At 49.5% G+C, this 20654-nt stretch overlaps 1 protein-coding gene across 2 annotated transcripts in view; it reads right to left on the bottom strand.

The window, feature by feature from the left end:
• MIDEAS (mitotic deacetylase associated SANT domain protein) overlaps nucleotides 1-20654 on the bottom strand; it is a 1134261-nt gene that overhangs the window by 856618 nt on the left and 256989 nt on the right. For both annotated transcript variants that reach the window (XM_069638766.1, XM_069638765.1), the window contains exon 2: nucleotides 17662-17745. The gene's annotated coding sequence lies outside the window, so the exon portion shown is untranslated. The remainder of the gene's footprint in view (nucleotides 1-17661; nucleotides 17746-20654) is intronic.

Raw genomic sequence — 20654 nt, 5'->3', positions numbered from 1 at the left:
CGGGGTTTTTGGCCAGCTGCTCTCGTCCCTTGGTCTGTTACTCTGTTCCAGTAGGTGTGCCTTCGCCCCAGAAGCTCTGCTCGTTCTCGTGCTCCACCTTGCTCAGAGTGTCTTTGGTTTTTGCCTTTTATTAGTGTGAGGAAAGCCGATTGGTATCAGGTGTATGCACTTAGGATTAAGTGCCTGACTTTGCCTGACTCCATTAGAAGGACATGGCCAGTATGATGTAAGCAAGTCAGTGTTATTCTCAGTCATCTTCTTTCTCAGCCCAGTGTTTGTGCAACTAAAAAAAAGGGAGTGCGGAGTTGGGATCTCGAAGCATCCTAAAACATAGGCTGGGTTTGATAAACAAAATAATGATGAATACCCATCTTGCCATTGGCTATCTCACGCCCACTCCCTGAAGACCCCTCACTCATGTGATCCTATCGCACTGATCCACCCCCAAGAACTGGATCCAAAAGTGATGGAGATATCCTGGCTACATGGACCACAAGTCCCAGAAGACCAGCGGGTGAGATACCCTCCGGTTTCTCACAGTTGTCTTTTACCGACCTGTCTAATTTGAGGCATGGCTACTCTTCGCCGATCTCTCTAGTTGTGGTGCATGGCTGTAAGGCGACTGGGCAGTGGGGTGTTTTGGTCCTCCTCGATTTCTTTGCTATTGTCGCTTATCTGTGTTGTTGTCCCTTATCAGTGTTATTTTCTCTTTGTGCATTTCTTTCGGTCCTCTTTGGTTTCGCCACTATTATCCCTTTTTGATGGTCATTGGCAATTGAATAACCATGTTTTTAGCCATTTCTTGAAGGTGAGGTGGCCTCCTGTGGTTCTAATTTCCTTAGGCATTGTGTTCCATAGGTTAGCGATTAATCGGGAGAATGCAGTTCCTCCAAATTTCCTTTTTTTTGTATTGTTTTGTCACTATGTGGAGTTTGTTGCTTGATCTTAGGTCTCTTCTTGGTTGGTAGCAGATGATCTTGGCCTGGAGAAATGCTGCTCCTGGTCTGTGTAAGGATTAATGGGCAATGCAGAGGGCCTTGAATTTAATGCGTTTTTTACTGGTTGCCAATGTAGGCGTCTTTGAGCTAGAGTGATGTGGTTTCTTCTGTTTAATCTCAGGAGTATCCTAGCTGCAGTGTTCTGAACGCGTTGATTTTTTTGGGGAGCCTTTCAGGCATTACTAGGTAGAGACTGTTTGCGTAGTCGATTCTTGTTAATATCACAGATATGATTGTGAGGGTTCTGTGTGGAAAAGATGTATGGGAGCAAGGCTTTGAGGAATCTCAGGAGATAGAAGCACTTCTTTGTGATAGCGTTGACTTGCGGTTCCAGGGATAATCCGTGGTCCATGAGCATTCCTAGGTTATTTATCACATTTGAAGTTTCCAGTTGGGTTCCCATGCCTGACAGCCAGTCCAGTTGTGGATCAGTTTTGTTGCCTTCTGGGGGTGAGACCATTATTTCAGTTTTGGTCGGGTTCAATTTGAGGTTGTACTTTTTTTTGTCATCTGCGTAGTTGTAGGCGGTCAGTCCGTGGGTTCTAATGATTTTCATCAAGGGTCACATGTAGACTTTGGAGAGTAAAGGGGAGAAGCTAGATCTTTGTGGAACTCTGCAGAGATGTTTTTGATGTTTGAGGGGAAAGGTGGTAGGTAGGTGCTCTTGGTTCTATTTGCAAGGAAGGAGTTTAGACAGCTTAGGGCAAATTCTTTTGTGCAGCATTCTATCAGTCCTTTTATTGGTGTTGTGTGGCGAATTGTGTCCAATGCCGCAGAGATATCCAGGAGTATGAGGGCAGATTGAGTGCTCTTGTATGCATTTATTTCAAGGTCTTTCCATATGGACAGGAGTGCCGATTCTGGTCCTCTCATTGGTCTGAAGCCAACTTGCGAGTGGTCGAGTACTCCATTTGTTTCAATGTATTTCAGTAGGATTTTGTATAAATGGCTCCCTAGTATCTTCATCGGGTACGGCAGGTTGGCTATATGTCTGCAGTTACTGGGATCTTCTGCATTTTGTTTCCTTTTTGATCAGTGGTCTGATGTATGCCCATTTGAAGGAGTTTGGTACCATTCTTGTGATTAGCGACAGGTTCATTAAGTACCGTGAGCGTGACGCTGGGGATTTGGGGTTGAGGATTTCTTTGTAGATGTCTGGGGGGCAAGGGTCGCTTGGAGATCCTGCAAGGTTGGTGTCATAAGTGTGGAGAAAATGTCTTTGGTTTTTGGTTCAAAGCAGGTAAGTCCTACTGTGATCACTGTTTCGTCTATTATCTATGCTTCAATGGTTGTGTTTGTATTAGCACAGTTTGTGTTGATGGTCTGTTGGATTGCTTCCATTTATTTTCTCAAGTGGTTGGTGATGTTGTCACATAGTGCTTTGTGAACACCCTCTATATGCCTCCTGTGTGGTGGATCAAGAAGGCTGATGGTAGGCTGGACTGAGAAACATTGAGGTTCTGGAAACCTTTCCCTTAGTGGAGCAAAAGGACTGCCTCCTCATCTGAAGCGTGCCCAATGATCCTGTCATCTCAGTGATAGCCAAGAGAAACTCATCCACTGCCTTGCAAAAGAGGTTCTCCCCATCAACGGCATTTCCACCACCCTAGCCTGCACATCCGGGTGGAAGCTAGTCGCCTTGAGACAGCATGGAAGCTAGTCGCCTTGAGACAGCATTGCCAGTGTAAAGCTACTTGATTCACAATTTGCCAAAATCCAGAGTCTGCACCGTCTAGGGCGATGGTGATAGCATGGTCAGAGACCACTTCACCCTTGTGGAAGCTGGCTAGGGCCTCTGCCTTCTTGTCATTCAGGAGGAATTCAAGTAAGGAGCCCAGTTTGTACCAAATCTCTATCATAACAAGAGAGAATGGCTAAGGCATTGGCAGCCTTGATCGTGGATCCTGCAGCTGAAGAATGGGATTGTATGAATAAAATAGAACATTTGGTTAAAAAAACCACGTTCTGTAAGTGTACTACACAAGGATGCACAATGGGCATTCCTTTCAGTTATATATCACACCCACACACATACAACACCAAGAAAGTTATGGTGGGTTTCAAAAGGTTTGAAAAAAAACTTTTCACCTCCAATGTGAAAGTAGGGAAGTCCACTTGAGCCAAGTAACATTCCACAATGCCACCTAGCAGCCATTGCTGGAAGCTCACCTCCAGTTCTGAGCCACAACAGCAAGGCATTGTGGGTATGGAAATTAGCCCAAATGCAGACCTTTTTCTCCAGGAAATTGCCTTTGTCTAAGCAGGCAGGGCCACTTTACACATAGTTTAATCGCCTCAAGACAGACATTTGCAAGGCTGCCAGGACAACAATATACCTGGTTTCACCCTTATTAGGGATCATCAGTGTAGTCCTGAGATCCTTGTGGTTGGAGCATTTGGCCATGTTTTCACTCGCCATAACTTTCTTGGTGTTGTGAAAACATGGCCAAATGCTCCAACCACAAGGCTGTCAGGACTATATTTGACAACACCCATGTTTAACATCAACCCATTAGAGATCAGAACGGCAGAATTACCAATTTAAACTTAACATACAAAATTCTCATCCCAAGCTACTTTCTAGGCTTCAGATAAAGCTCAGCTCCCCTTTCAGTCTTCCGAAAGAAGTAGAAAAGGGACTGTCTGAGCCTGGGGTTAGCTCTCTGCAGGATTTCATTAAGGTGTCAGGAGGTATTTACCTCCTGCTATATGCTGCTTATGGCAAATACAGCATGATTAGGAGGCCACATGTGACCTCCAAATCCCCACAATGTCTAACTCCACTCAAAAGTTAGCGGCATAAAAGGTTGACCCCTCTGCTCCCCCACAATCTGCAAGTGTAACCCTAAGGGTGTCACAGATGCCAAGGTTCTTACCACTTTAGTGTATCCTGCACAGAAGGGTAGTTTTACTTCCAGGTGATTAGGCTCTCGTCCTCATAGTCATGGCACAGGCTAGTGGCTAAATGGCTAAAAGCCTTTCCCTTCTCATCCAATAATCAAGGGGAGGTTGAGAATGTACATGTAAGCTAGTAGATAGAACCCATGAGGCTCCACTCAACGCGCCTCAGGCCAGAGTGGCAACTGAACCCCTGTTTGAAAGTGAATTATGGGGAGGGCCAAAATGGAAACACTAAAAGAACAAAGAACAGTTTTTAAAATACAAGATAGTCCTATCCAAACGTTAGGAGCACAAGGAGGTTGGTATTAGGAGTATTAAGACCCAAGGCTAGTCTTATTCAGTCTTCGGATATGGGCTAAGAAGGGGTCCAAAGTTTTCAAAAATCACCCGAGATCAGGGCCTTTTTAGGTACTCTTAACCTTGGTTGTCCTATATAAGACACCTGGTATAAAAGCAGATGTGAGGGAACCCCTGGGAACATCCTGAACCTATTCAAAGAGTAAAAGTATGTACCAAAGAGTTACTGTGGTATGGTTTGTGAGTACCAGGTGATTTGGTCTGGCTCACTCTCAGTAGAGGGGTTCTCACATTTCTGGCAAATGTTGGAAGGCTTGAGGTTGAATCCCTAAGTTAGGAATGGTAAACTAGGCATGGCTGTCTTGCTCGTTTCATGCCTGGTGAGACACTGCAGCTCAGCCACTCCACACTGGTGATGCCCAACAAGGCAGAGACACAATACCCAGGAGCAACCAAAACCCATTAACCACTTATCTCTTTCACACAATCCACACCTCCTCCCACCTACAACACACGCTGAGGGCTAGTGAATCAACCCACCAAAACACACAAATTGCACATCACTCTCTAACCAAGCTACAAACCCAATAACCTGGACACAACAAGCCCAGTGCACAAAACAAAAACACACCCAGAAACCTCACATGCAGAGACGCCAGTTCCTTCTGGTTCTACACGCATCAAAAGATAAGCACAACATCTATCCTATCCCTCACTAACCATTGCAACCCACATTTCCTTACAGAGCCACGTGAGTGCCTGGGGTCCATAAAAACACCATCTGTGTGCACTATAAATCAACTTAACATAGCATGTCTAGGGTTGATGTTGGCACTCTTGTTCACTTGAGAATTGACTTGCATTTTGGGGCTGGACTATCCTTGAGAGCAGGAACAGATTGATAGGCAATTGGGTATTTCTCCTCTGGAAAGGCATGGAAAGAGAAAATGTGCCTGTAGAGCGGGAACCATCAATAAAACAGTTTATTTGGCCTTGTTTGTTCTCAGGAGAGCGGCCCACAAATATTTGCTAATTTTCCAAAACTGTACCCTGACTATATGAGTTCATTCAAAAGTGACAACGTCAGCTGTAAATCAGCCTTTTAGCTAAACCGAATGTTTGTGGAAAGGATGGATGAAACATCTAAAAGCTCACCCATGCTGGAGAACAACAGTTACAAGTAAGTAACTTGTTCCTTCTCCAGCATGGGGTCTGGTGTGGATTCACATGCTCATGAATACAAGAATACATAGCAGTACACACATGCACAACCACGGGAGGTGGCAAGGCTCAAAATTAAGCATTACATCACTCAACATTAAGCATCTCTTACCTCCTCACTAGCCCCACCTTCAGGCGAACAGGTTGCGCAGCACTGCCTGGCCGACTCTGGACTCCTCCCTGGAATCCAGGTCGACGCAGTAGAATCTCGTGAAGGTGTGCATCGACCTCCACGTAGCAGCCCTGCAGATGTCCAGCAGGGACACACCAGATAGGAACGCCGTGGTAGCAGTGATCGCTCTGGTCGAATGGGCTTGCGGACGGCCGGCAACAGTCGGTTTGCCAACCGGTGACAGTGCGTGATGCAGCCGGAGAGCCATCTGGAAACGGAAGCCATCGAGAGGGCCTTCCCTTGGTTCACAGGTCCAAAGTTCACAAACAGCTGTGATGTCTTCCGAACTCTTTGTGCGGTCCACATAGAACTTCAGCGCTCTAGCTACATCTAGAGAGTGCAAAGTCCTTTCGGCCGGCGACGAAGACGACGGGAAGAAAACAGGTAACACAAAGGGCTCGTTGAGGTGGTAGTCCGACAGCACCTTGGGCATGAAGGAGGGGTGCGTCCTCAGCACCACCCTCGTCTCGTGGAAAGTCAGGTATGGGGCTTTAAAAGAGAGGGCCCGGATCTCTCCCACTCGTCGTGCAGAGGTGATGGCCACAAGAAACGCCGTTTTCCACGACAGGAACTTCAACGGTGCCGAATGCAGAGGCTCGAATGGCGGTCCCATGAGCCTGGTCAGCACCACGTTGGAGTTCCGACGCCAGGGTCGGAGCCTTCACCGGCGGGAAGGATCGGAACAGTCCCTTCATGAACTCCTTCACCAGGCGATGGGACCACAGGGATGAGCGCCCCGGAGTTCTGGTGTAGCGGGAGATAGCCGCCAGATGGATCTTGATGGAGGCATGGGCCAGCCCCGCATTGGCCAGCGATAGCAAGTATGGCAGCACTTGAGGGGCCGTAATCCAAAGAGGGTTAATCTTCTGTGCACGGCACCAGGCAGAGAACCTCTTCCATTTGTGTCCGTAGCACTTGAGAGTTGAGGACGCCGTGGTCTTTGCAAGCCCCTCTTTGCAGTCCGTCGGGATATCATACCCTCCAAACTCTAGTGCTGCAGGAGCCAGGTCTGCAAGTTCAGCGACCCCGGGTCGTGGTGGAGGATGGCGCCTCCTTCTCTGGAGAGGAGATCCCCGTCTGTCGGCAGTTTGACTGGAGGGGAAGCTGACATCTCCAGAAGGTCCGGGAACCATATCTGTCTCTGCCACGCCGGTGTGACGAGGATCATCCTGCACCGGGACCGTCTGAGTTGGTTGATGAGTCGCAGCAGCAACGGCGGGAACGCATAGAGGAACAGGCCGTCCCAGGGGAATGAGAAGGCATCGCCCATGCTCCCCGGCTGGGGAAACCTGCTGGCAAACCTCCGGCACTTGGCGTTCGTCACCATCGCGAATAAATCGATCTGGGGATTGCCCCATCGTTGGAATAGCAGATCCACTTGATCCTGTCGCAGTTCCCACTCGTGGCACGAGCGTAGCTCCCTGCTGAGTGAGTCGGGGATGGTGTTCTTTATTCCTGCCAGGTGGAAGGGTACCAGAAACATCCCTTGGGCGACGGCCCAATGACACAGATCCTGGGCCTCCTTGGATAGGGCTGGGGATCTGGTGCCTCCCTGCTTCCGGATGTAGAACATCGTGGTGGTGTTGTCGGTGATGATCCGCACCACCTTGCCCTTGAGGGACGGAAGGAACGACCTGAGGGCCCAGAACATGGCTCGGAGCTCCAGGACGTTGATGTGTAGCAACTTCTCCTCCGGGAGCCAAAGGCCTCTTGCGTGGAGATCTCCGGTGTGCGCTCCCCATCCCTCCAGGGAGGCATCTGTTGTCACTGTCTCCTGGTGTGCGGGGGTCTGGAAGTCCATCCCTGCCACGAGAGGCGTGCTGGTGCCCCACCACTGGGTCGCTTGGCAGAAGGCTTCGTTGAGCGAGATCCTGTCTTCGAAGCTGCCCGCCGCTTGCATCCAACTGGCGTCGAGGAACTCTTGCATTGGACGCATCCGCAGCCTGCACAGGCGCACAAGGTAGATGCACGAATGCCGAGAAGGGACTTGGGGGACCTCACCCTGGCCACGTCCATGGCCGACAGTCATTGCTCCTTGCCCAGGATGGCCTTTGTCCTTTCCTCCGACAGAGAGGCCAATCGTGCCACTGTGTCGAGCCTGGCTCCCAGAAACAGTGCGACTTGTAACAGTGCCAAGTGGGATTTCGCGTAGTTGATGGAAAATCCCAGATGCGTGAGCAGCTGGACGGTCTTCGCTGTGTGTCCGACGGCGAGTTCTCTTGTCCTTGCTCGGATGAGCCAATCGTCCAGGTAGGTGTCGACGTGGATCCCCTGCAGGCGCTGCTGCACCGCTACTGGTGCTAGGCATTTGGTGAATACCCTGGGCGCCGACTTCAATCCGAAGGGGAGGGCCTTGAACTGGTAGTGCCGTCCTCGGACTACGAATCTGAAGAAACTTTCGATGTCCTTTTAGAATGGGGATGTGGAAGTAAGCATCCTCCAAGTCCAGCGACGATAGGAAGTCGCCCTCCTCCAGCTGTCCCAGCACGTGCTGGAGAGTGACCATCCAGAACTTTTGGGACTTGATGTACTTGCTTAATAGACGAAGGTCCAGGATGGGTCGCTAGCTGCCGGTCTTCTTCCTTACGAGGAAGTATCGTGAGTACACTCTGGAGCCCCAGAGCCTCTTTGGGACGAGCTTGATGGCTCCTTTCTTCAGCATCGCCCTTACTTCCCGCAGCAGTTGAGGGACGTGGTTTTCCTTCCTGGCCATGGGTGGAATGCGGGGGCACTTTTTTAGAAACTCAAGAGTGTGCCCGTGGGCCAGGGTATCCAGCACCCATCGGTCGGTGGAGATGGACTCCCACACGCTGACGAACTTCGCCAGCCAGCCTCCCACCGGGATGCTCAGGTGGGGGCCCAACGCTACGGCCGGTTCAGTCCTGCTTAGTGGTAGCCTTGCCGCCTCGGCCTCCTTGATGACGAGATCCTCCTGACTTGCCGCATCCTCTGTAGGCCTCCTGTGATGAGGAGCGGGCCGCCTGGCGGTATGTCGAGGAGTCGCCGATGAATCCTTTGGAGGCACCTTACTTGCCTCCGGACTTCCGAAAGGGCAGCTGTCGTTGCAAAACTCCCAAGGCCCATGCCGTTTCCGTGTTGGCCTTGATGGTCTGAAGTGACTCCTCCACTGTCTTGCCAAACAGGTTGTTTCCGTCGAAAGGCATGTCCAAAACTCTGGTTTGTACGTACAGGCGGAAATCGGTTGTCTTGAGCCAACCACGCCAGCAAAGGCAGACACTGTTACCCATCTGGCGGAAGCCGGTGTCAGCAATGTCCGTGGCCACCGTTATGGCGTGGCCCGACGCCACCTCGCCTTCCTCCAGTATCTCCAGGGCCTTAGCCCTCTTGTCGTCCGGGATGAAGTCCAACAGAGGAGCGATTTTAAACCACAGCTCCCTGTCGTAGCGGGCCACAATCACGAGGGCGTTGGCCGCTTTAATTGTCGTCGTCGCGGCGGACGAGATGACCCGTTGTCCCATGGCATCCAATTTCTTCCCTTCGCTGTCCGGCGGGGAGGTCGAAGTTGAAGCCGTCGCCCCCACAGCTTTCTTCTTGGCCGCCGCGGAAATGACCGAGTCTGGGTTTGGCTGCGCCCTAAGGCACATGGGGGCAGAATCCAGGACCCGGTACTTCTTCTCGTACCGGTCTCTCTTGTGGCAGGTGTCGTGGACGGGTTCTTCAGGAGCTCCAGCCCCTCGTCCCAGATGTCGTCAAGCAACGGGACCGAGAGGACCGTCTTCCTCTTGGCCTCACACCGTTGGTAGAGGAAACCTATCTTCTTCTGTTTCACAGGGTAGAGCTGAAAGAGCTCGGATGCCCTGGCGATCATGGCGTGGAAGGAGCCAATTTCGTCGGGCGGGGAAGCCCGGGGGGGTGGTGATGGAAGGCCCATCCCGTCGTCACCACCGGCGTTATCCGTCCCCATCGTAGCCGTCTTTGTTCCCGTGTCATCCCTCGGATCCGGGGAAGGAGATGTAGGCCTTGAGGGCCGCGTAGGCTGGAAGGGCGGTGCGGGATGAGTCCTCCTCCACTTGCTTCGAGGGCTTCCCGACGATCCATGCTCCGCTGGGTCGTCCGTTGGGGGTAAGGGCAACCTTGTCCTTATCTCTGTGCAAAAGGCCTGGATAGCCATCAGGATTGCTCCTGAGCTGTCCTGTGGCCCAGGCACCGGCTGCGACTGGTGCAACGGTTGGGGAGTGGAATCCTCTGCCTCCATGGGAACATCGTCGGCGTCACTGTTGCTTTCTTCGTCCGCCTCTTCCGGATCCCTCCCGCGGGACCGGACTTCCTCGGACCTCTTGTCCAGTATATTCACGACTTCCGCCAGCTCCTCTTCAGAGGCTGTATCCGTGTCCGTGATGGCCACCGCCCCCCCTTTTTCCACCAAGGTTTTCACGGGAGTCTTATCGATGGGCTGAAAAGAGGATTCCCTCCGCGGTAGCAGGAAAACTCTGGGCCCTGAGGTTGCCTCCACTGGGGTAGCCTCCACAAGCATCGCCAGGACCGCCACGACTCCATCGATAGAGGCCTTAGCCGGGTGAATGAAAGCCTTGACGACTTTGGACGCTGACGCCTTCACCTTGGGGGGAGGGTCGCCGCCTCGCTCCCCCTCGGCTGTCTCCGTCGGGATCAACCGGGGCTTCTCCCGAAGCTTACCCGGGTTCTCCAACTTCCTTTTCCCCGAGCCAGAGCGTTGGCTCGTGGTTGATGGCGTCAGTGAAAGTGCGCCCTGCCTGGCAGCCATGGAGCCTGACCGTCCGGCGCTCCCGATGCCCGCGGACTCGCGGTGCTTTGCCTTTTGTTGGGCCCCTGATGCCGGAGCGCCCTCAAAGGTCTTAGAAGACCGCTCGGACCTCTTCTTCTCACCTGCTGCTGGGCTCTTCCTCTCCAGCCAGTTGGTGAGGCGGATCCGCCGATCCTTCATGGTCCGTTCCGACATGTTCTTGCAAAACGCAGAGTCCTTTTCCACGTGTGTTTTGTCTTCGTGAAGGCAGTAGAGGCATCTGGAATGCTCGTCCTCCTTGAAGACATTCTGCAATCCGCATCCAGGGCAGCTCCTGAACAGCTTGGATCCGGGCGTCGTGCTCCCTTTTTCCTGGGCCATGTCCACGCGGGGTAGGCCTCAAAGAATCTTGTGGAATCTTCCAAGAAGTGGGACTCGACAAAAACTTTGCCCTTGAGGGGCATAGAAAATTCCGAAACGGGTCCTCTTTCATCGGAAGTAGAAACGGTGGAGCTTGAGGCTCGATTGACCAAAACATGAGGTTTAACTCTTTGAAAAATTGCAAAACGCAGTAAAAGCTCGAGAGCTATAGCACGAGGACTCCCAACACTTAAACGTGCGGTAACAATCTGAAGATGGCTGCCAGAGGAGGGGCTTAGGTAGAGGGCAGTCATTGGCTGGGGGCAGTCTGACCCAGAGACCAGTGATTGGTTATTAGGAGAAAGACAGTTCAGAAACGAAACTGATTTTTTCTTTACCGAGGATTCCCAGCCTGACGACGGGGAATATTAATGAGCATGTGAATCCATGCCAGACCCCATGCTGGAGGATGTTACCGTCGATACTGAAGGTTTTGACTGGAGTTCCTAATTTGTTTAGTTTGGCTGGGGTGCCTAGTAGGAGTAGTTCCGTTTTATCGTCGTTTATACATAAACCATGATTGGCCATCCATATTTGTATGGTACTGTATATGTCGTTCAACTTTTTGCTATCTATAGCGTAATCCCCAATAATGGGGACGATTACGTGGGTGTCGTCCGAATAGTTGGTATATGCGGCACCCAGATAATCAAGTAGATCAAATAAAGGCTTGGTGAAAATGTTATAGAGCGTCGGGGATACACAAGAGCCGCAAGAAACTGGTGTAGGGGTGGCTGAGGCAGTAACTGCAAAGAATCTCATGGACCTATTGCTAATGAAGGATTTGATCCATGAGTTGGCTTGGTCGGAGAAGTGTGCAGCAGATGACAGATGTTTACAAAGGATTTCATGGTTCACCAAGTGAAATGCTGCAGATAGATCAATTAGTAAGATAAGGGCAGATTTTCCCTTGTCTTTTAATCCCCGATTTGTGTCTTTAAATCATTAAGTGCAGTTTCAGTTCCATGTCTGGGACTGAAACCAGACTGTCTTAATCCCAGCAAATTATTGGTTTCCAGGTACTGCTGGTGTCATGATTCCTGCCTCTCATGTCCCCAGCCCTCCAAGATGTCAGGCTGGAGCCAGGCCACGATCACCTACATGGCCCTGAAGGGCCTCTCCATCCCTCCAAAGACCCACTTGGAGTCAGACTTGGCGCTTGTGGCATCAGACTCACTCACTCCCATATGATAACATTGGTGATTGGACTTGTAGTGCATTGATGGGGACAGGATGGATGCCCCCACATATTTCGGTTCCCAGAACTGCATGTGCAGTCTAGTCTTTTGGGTGTGGTTCAGCCCAGAGACAAGTGGGATACCCAGAGACTATTTAAGCCACGGCCCAGGCTGAGAAACATGCTTTGTGTTTTCTACACCTGCAGCGTGACACTCGCCGTGTTCGGATCGGTCTCCAGTAGGCCTGCATCTTTCTTCTGCGCTCAGCTCCTGCAAGAACAAGAACACCGTTAGAAACAGCCTTACCTTGCGGCGCTTCTGCCCATCATTCATCCCTCCTTCTGTTCTGCAGGCATCTTCGGCGGTGTCATTCCCATCCCGGCACGCCGCTACCTAAGGAAAAGGGAAAAGAACAGAAAAAGGCATTAGTAAGCATTCTGCAAATCTTCGCTTATTTTTAAATACTCTACGAGCTTCAAACGCTTAACTGAATCCCAGCCGCTCTGAGGGAACTCTGTCTCCGGAACTTCTCATCCATCTGCAAGAGGGAAAAAGACACTCCAGGTTAACGTGGAAACATCTAGAGGCGCCGCATACCGTGTTTACTCGCCGCATTTGTTCTTCATAACCGGTATCCATGCTGAAAACGTCGCAGCACCTAAAAGACACAGGAAAAGAACTCAGTTCAATACAAATATGAAAGGGGTGCATCGCGCTCTGACTCACCTTCAGCGCTACTCATCTCAGCAGCACGCCGCCATCCCCGGACGCCGGCCATCATCTAAGGAAGGAAAGGAACGAAGTTAGAGAACTGTTCAAAAGACTCATACTTACCTGTCGGACTCTTGCCAGTGAAGTAACTAGGCAGCAACGAGCCCGCATCAATCAACGCGCCCCTGCGCTGAAAGCAGGACGGAGAGCACACTATCCAAGAAAACAAGGTGAGCTGTGGATCAAAGGGAAGGGTTGCACCCCGGGGAAACAGGGGTTCAAGCACACAGAGACAATAGGGAGTTAAACTCTACCAATCCTGTGTTTCAGGCCCAGTCTCCAGTCGAATAGCCTCCAGAGAAGGGTTCGAGGTCGTCAGAGGTTAGAACAGGCTGAGTTACGTCCCTATGGATACCAGTGAGCGTTACAGCTGGATCTGGAGTTACGCGCACGATCCAGTATTTTTAACAGGAAAGGGACTGTTGTGATAGGTCTGTAATTGGGCAGATTGTTCGGGTCCACCGTGGGTTGTTATCACAATTAGGAAAAGCAACTTTTTACATTTTATGGGGTACCAAAGATTGCACTCTTATCGTTTTATAACTAAGGAGGGAGAAGTGGAATGGCCATAAGCTCATAAGCGTGTCAATACTATTCCAGTTTGGACATGAAGATAAAGATTTTTTGGGGCTTCTTCAAATGTTTGGTGTACTAAAAATGCTATCATAGTGTTAAGTAGTGAGCCAGAGACAAAGTGTTCAACAAAGGTTTATTACACAGCTCACCAGTTTCACACTGTTGTATACAAAAACCCCAAATTACGAGACTTCCTCCCTTCAAGTAAAGGCAGCTTACAGTTCGTAGCCGGCCCGAGCGTTGTCTTCGAAAGCCCGTCTTTTAAGTAAATGTCCCAAATTCCCTTCAGGGGGTTCACCAGGCTCGGGCTTGCAGGCTTTCCGAGTTTCAGCCCCCTGGCCAGCCCGGCCTCAGAAGTCGAAGAAAATAAAAACAACAAAACCCTTCACAGTGTTCCTCCTCACACTGCTGAAGGATACTTTCCTGTCAGACGCTTTCCCCCGCTGCGTAGCTGACCTGGCCCGTAGGTCGGGTAGGGTGTGCTCCGGCGGTTCTTTCTCTCCTCTCTAGAACGCCCACTGGTACTCCGGACTGGCCTCACTCCACTCTGGGGCCTCTCCGTCAGCCTCCTTCCACTCCTGTAAAACAAGACCCCTTCTGAGCGGTTTGGTGAGGCTTTTAACCCAGATGCCCCTCCCTCTCAGTAATTACTACCGGGTGTTCCCAGCAACGGTTTCCCCACACCTGATGCTAATTCCCCTCCTCCTCCCTGCTCAGCCCTCGATGTGACAGCCTTGGTTTTAGTCACTGACTGTGGGGGTCTGCCTGAATATGGAAGCGTGTTTTCCCGTCTCCCTTGCTTATTTTCCTTTCCCATATTCTGGCTTTTATACTGATGCCGTATTTGGTGTGGCCTTCTGGGATATGTAGTCCGTATGTGTTTTATTTCACATGATTCACTCAAGGGCAGCATTATTTTATCCGTTGGCTTACACCCTTCTCTGCTGTTCTGTTCCGTACCCTCCCTTCGCACAGTATCTCGGGTGGCTGCCACTACTACACCATCACACATAGTAGTGACATTTCTGCCTGAAAATGTGTAACTTTAGGCACAGGTTTTTTGGACTCAAAATATATGGAAAATCGTTCTTTCGCATAGGAATTGTGGGGCTATCACAATTTTCAACACCTTCTTTTGGAGAACAAGATATATTATGTTTGCAAAATAACAAGGAATAGATGCAAATAACTGTTTGCAAAAACGCTGCGTCTATTTGTCAGCATAGCAATTTAAACAACACGATCAATAACCTATCAATCAATCAAACACTAGCAGGTGGGATGCTTCAGGCACATGTTTTTGTTGCCGAAGAAAAGTACAATTATATGTTGGATAACCAGGTTGAATATTATGGTCTGTATCTTCCGCAACTCCCATTTGGTGCCATAGCAAACTTAAAACTTGCAAAGGTTCAGAAGATAGGAAACTGGACAGATTCCACCAACCTACACATAGGACTGCCACACCCCCACCAGCCCCCAACTGGAAACATGTACACAGACCGAACTCACTTCAGACAAAACCACTTAAACTGCGATCCGAGGAACCTAACCCCAGACAGAGCACGTATCTGGAATAAGTGCCTGCTGAGTTTTTCCGATATCCCATGGTCACAGCAGATTCTTTTAAAAAAAACATCTCTCGCATCAAACACATCTGCATCACAAACTAATGCGCAAGACAGAAAATGATGGCACAATAGTTGAATTATTCTCACAAGCAGAGCAAGCACAATAAACCACTGTCCGCTTAATCTGCCTCCAAAAATGTCAGTATAACAGGAGGCCTCCATTTTCGAACCCATTTGACACACATCCCAGTGTTGCTACATTCTGAGCCAGGTGCAGAGAGATGTCTTACTGTGCTCAGTTGCTACTGCCTCTACCCAGCAGCTCTGGTACAATCGTTCCAAGGCACAATCGAAGGCCGGATGCTTCCATGCCAGCCAGTCAGTCAGTCAGTCAGTCAAACACTTAGGGCCCGATTCATTGAACGTTTTCCTATGGGACTGCGCCATCATAAAACACTTCCATGAATCAGGCCCTATATTTGGATTAAAATTACCCTAGAAACGCACATTTACAAAAACGGACACATAAAAGTGCAGGCATTGATATAAGACGCAAATGATTAACATGATCATGTCAAGATGATGTTTACATTAAACTAACACATTCGACGGGAACAAAGGCACATTCTGTTACTTTTCACACAATAAAGTACAGTGCTATCATCAAGGGTAGTAAATAGTCAACAATCAAATTTCTTATGATGCTTTTCCCTTAACCTGAGGGCAGTGGACAAAAAATGTTGAGTTTCCGAGGCAACCGCAGGATAGGGTATTTGCTGAAGAAAGAGAATGGTTGGTCTGCATCGTCTAAAACCTCTACTTGTTAAAATGAGGAAAACGGTATTTTGGCGAATATGATGATATTTTGGACATAATAGAATCAAAGGAATTACAGGCTCCTTAATCTTCTCACTAAAGCCCCAACGCTGTATATTTAAAGTGTTCTGTACTATCTTATGACGGGGGGCAAATGGGTACAATAAGAAGCCTGAATCTAGTTAGCTATTTTTGTGCTTCAACGTCACAGAACACAATCCTAGCTCCATCAGTGGAAAAACCAGAACGGTGCACATTGTGCACAACTGCAGATTTGAAACATAGCCTCAAGAACCACTCCAAGACCCGGGAACTGTAACACAAGGTCCAGAGATCAACAATGATGAAGGCTAAGAGCCAAGATGGGGCCGGAGGGGTTGAGTAACCTTGTGAAAGGATGGCTGTTGCTCGGATCTTGACAGGCTGTCGCCGGTCCTGAATGCTTACCACAGCTGATGCTAACGGCCAGCAAGAACCAAGCATGGAGTGCGGGAGGACATCAACAACTAAAGGTAAAATGGGCTGAGCAAACAAACAGCTGCACCCTGCAGGCCTTCATAAAACAGACAAACATCTTGAAACCGGAAAAGAAATGCACATGGTACAACCCCTTTTCCTTTTCAATATTCTAGACTGTCCCACAGTGCTTCTTAACTTGCTAGAATTCGCTCTCAAGAAAGGGACACGATGCTCCAGACATCTTCAAACTCATGTCCACGTTTATAAACGAACATCATTTGTTTATGCTGGTTGCAAGTATTCTTCTGCATCTCAACAAAATTCGTTCTCTCACCAAGGTCTTCCCAAGTTCCAATGATGCTATAGCCCAGCTGCCCAGCCATGCACATGGGCTACTGTGAAGCACTGGCCCTGCCTCTAAATACACAAAGCATGCACATCATGGTTCGCAGCTATGGCACCTGGTCAAGAAGTACCAGAACACATCACCACAGCTATGGCACAACCATCGTTCACTCATGACTTGACCAGGGACTTGTATTGGCTTCTGCTATGTCAAGGCAAACGTCCAGCTTCCACCTAAACTCACTCTCCGGCATAACTCGTCTCGCTTGCCAGCAACCCCCTTGCAAACAGGCACTGTAACTTTTCGTTTGGTCTTTAAACCTCTGCCATTTCAGGCAATCCAAACCCGCATTACAATCCCATTCAAAGGAGACCTCACACCGATCCTTCTGAAGCAGGGTTCTGCAGCTTTTGGCTCCATGTTTTGGAATGCAACAAACTTCATCCCTAGCCAGCATAAGCAATAGTGAGGGGTCAAGCGAGCCACAGTTGAAAACATCTGGAGACTCGATGGTGAACTCACATGTTTCTCACTTTCAGAAATCCCCAGTCTAACCCTGATGGGAGTTCTAGCCAATTAAAGGGATACGTAAAAAAAACGAAAAAAAAAAAGCTTGAATTACAAAATTGCAAAGCCCACTTGTCCGGCTTTTGTAATTCGAGCTTTTCAGATTTCGGTTGTTTGTCCCCCACTGGGCATCTAATGTATGCGGGTGACACCCAAGCAGCCCATAATACCGACCCCGCTCCCCTTGTTCGGTATTATGGGATTCGATCTTTCATACCAGGCCGAATGCGCACTAAAGGTGCATTCAACCTTTTTTCCCCTCTATTTTGGGGTAAACCCAATTAAAGATCAGGTTGGAAACCTCCTGAAGCAAGAACAATAAAGCAGAGAAATTAAGGCTGAGAAAATGGAGGCAAGCCATACAAAAATGAACCTAGTAAAGCCATTTACAAAGGGTGAGTGTGACACAAGTCGAACATAAGTTGCACCGAGATGCAACTCAGTGAGCAAATCTAGGGGATATATAAATAACGCCACCCAATATCCTTGGCCTCTCATTTTCACACAATCCAAAATGATAACCCCCAGTTCAAGGTTTCCATTATCCAAATGTTTTCTAATGTTACGATAAATTCAGTTAGCAGCATTGCCCCAGATTGTTTCTCCACATTTGCACTCAGCCCATTTTTAACTCTACACTCTTACCTGCAATAAGTTGCGTCCGTCCATCTGCTCTCTTCCCTACTTGACGATGAAGATTCGGGCATAGAAGCCAGGTGCTGGAGGACACTGAAAAAAGTCAAATCAAACATGATCATGAGCGGGACATGGATGTTGAGAGAGAACAACATCTAGCGCAGCAATAGAGAAAGACGCAAACGTAAAATACGTTCCCACGGCAACAGAGTAGTAAAGAGGAAGAAACTGTCGAGCAATCTAGCAGCACTAGGAAGACTAGAGGAGGAGAATAAATCAGAGTGATAAACAAAGCAATACAAATAGCAACACATTAAGAACATTAATGAGCAGATACATGGCACACATCACAAATCAGAGGTGGAAGCGGGATATAAAACATTGGTACAGCGTACCACTTGCTCCTTTTCTCCACAGTCACAAACTGAGGAATTATCCATTGGTATCTGAACAATATGGGCCATAAGGAACAAGTTACTTACCTGTAACTGTTGTTCTCCAGCATGGGTCTGGCATGGATTCACATGCTCATGAACTTTGGACCTGTCAATCAGGGGAAGGCTCTCTCGAAGGCTTCCATCTCCAGATGGCTCTCCGGCTGTATCATGTGCTGTCACCGGTTGGTAAACCGACCGCTGCCTGGCCGTCCGAGAGCCCATTCCACCAGAGCGATCGCAGCTACCACGGCGTTCCTATCTGGTGTGCCCCTGCTGGACATATGCAGGGCTGCTACGTGGAGGTCGACGCACACCTTCACGAAATTCTACTGCGTCGACCGGGATTCCAGGGAGGAGTCCAGGGTCGGCCAAGCAGTGCTGCGCAACCTGTTCGCCTGAGGTGAGCCTGGTGAGCGCACAGATGACAGGAGCGCAGAAAGAATGCCCTTGTTTCATTTGAGCTAATTGCTGAATTGCTCAGGTCCCCTTATTCTCAAAAGCCACCTGAGCATGTGGCTGGACAGTGGCACAAAGATGCGCTGCCTGGTCCCCTTGCATACATTAGTGTCAGGAGGGCGCTCTCGACACTAAAGTATGAAAGGCTCCAAGGAACCACATGGTGGCTGGGAGCGCATTTCACAGAGACAGGCTAAATAAGCATTTCCTGCCCTATCTGCCCTATCTGGGGGAGGGAAATGCAAGTGTGACAGCCGCAGTTTAAACCTCAATAACTGCCTTTATTGACCCTTGAGGGCTCTAAAGCCCAGGTGACCTTGCAAGGATCAGCACATGGGTCATGCATGTTACACGCATATCCATCAAACCTTGAAGCTCTTTTACCAGCCATTTGGGAACATCAACAGTAAAGAAGTGGCTTTAGAAAGTTCATGCACGTATAATTGTAGGTGACAGCTATGAAAACCCGAGTGAATTCCCTTTTAAATACCCACAAAGGTGTCACATTTGCATTCAGAAGGATGGTAGGTAACATCCCTCCTTAGCAAGGTAGAACAAGAAATAAAGGTTTATGGATCGACTGTGTAGAGGAAGTCCTTTGGGTCGGTGTCAAGCCCCCCCAAACAACGCCTGGGGGCAGGAGGGAGGTGGCTGGGCATAGAGGGATTGATTGTGCTTTCCTTGGAAGTAGGTTAAGGGGGGGGGAGAGGACACAGGAAGAACTGTACTGGAGTCTCTTTCATTTCACTGATTTATTGGCACAGACAACTATGGACACCTCGTTTTAAAATGGTGGGAATATCTTGCTGTATGATTGGCTAGTGTTCTTTCTGAGGTAGAATAGAACCATGCTGTAAGTTCTAGAACAGCCTTTCTTTGAGCCATCTTCAGAGAATAGCTCAACTTGAATCCCTCCATTTATGTGGGGCCTACTCGTGAGTCAACCTATCAACAGATCAACCAAAAGAACCTGGACAGTCTGCAAGCAACGTAGTGTTGTGACAAATCCCTAGATGTCACTTTCCCCCGAGGGGGAACCCCCTCCCCTTGAGGCCAGGGAAGTGAGTCCACTACCCCCGATAAGCCCCCTGGGGTTGGTACACAGTGGGTTGATCTCATGGGGAGAGACTCCCTCCTTTGGGAACAGGGACAGGCATCTAGGGAGAACACGGTCTGACATCCCTCCCAATTACCCCACCTCAACATACACTTGTGGTGCACCCCAAAAACATACCAAACCACTGCATGTACCTTTGTAGGGCCAGTGATATAAGATCCACTGAGACGGGGAAGAGTAGCTACTACCCAAGGATGACTCCCTTGACAAATACTGAGACAAGGAAGAGGTGCAGAACAATAAAGAGCCATGATGAGAACTTGAATGTGCATTCTAGTTGTCAGTGCCCATTCAGAATAAAGAGGAAGGAAGGACTTACTTGTGTGTCGTGCCCTCCATGGAGGAACCGCAAGCCAGGAAACAGTATGGTGGAGAACAGAGCAGAGACCACTGATCGGGACGTGAACAATAGCACTGTGACATCCCTATTCGGTCCACCGAAGAAGGCGCACACGGAAGACAGGCAATCCAAAGGTCCAGGTGTGTTAGGAGCATGGACAGTGCACCCAAGTGCAGATACGCACGCTGAGAGAAACTACATGCTGCAGAGCCTGAGCAGCCCACCAGAGAACAAGAGAAACCAGGGGAAGACCAAAGTTGAAGCCTGGAGAATCCCAGACCTACCGGAGAAAGCCAGCAAGAACCCCAAAGGTACCAGAATTTCTGGGACAGTTGGTGAGGGTGTTGTGGAGGACTCCAAACACACTGAGCTGGGACGAGGAGGGAAACCCTGGGAAAACGTCACAACCATGGGTCTGGGATCCTCACCCAGAAAAGAAGAGCCAGAGAAATCCTCTTCTTTGCTGAAGTATCTGGCACGAGAGTGAACCAGTTCTGCCTGAAGTGAGCCATAGAGAATCTGGGTTCTGGGAGCCATACCCACAAAAGAAGAAAGTCATCATCTTTGTGGCAGTACCTGGCAGGAGAGTGAACCAGGTCTGCCAAAACTAAAGTATAAGTGAAGCCAAGGGGAGGGAGTCACTACCCCCCCC

This window comes from Ambystoma mexicanum, chromosome 14 (genome assembly GCF_040938575.1).
Source record: "Ambystoma mexicanum isolate Mex_15411 chromosome 14, UKY_AmexF1_1, whole genome shotgun sequence".
NCBI lineage: Eukaryota > Metazoa > Chordata > Amphibia > Caudata > Ambystomatidae > Ambystoma > Ambystoma mexicanum.
Note: the sequence above shows the minus strand (reverse complement) of the source record. Positions and strands in the feature narration are given on the sequence as shown.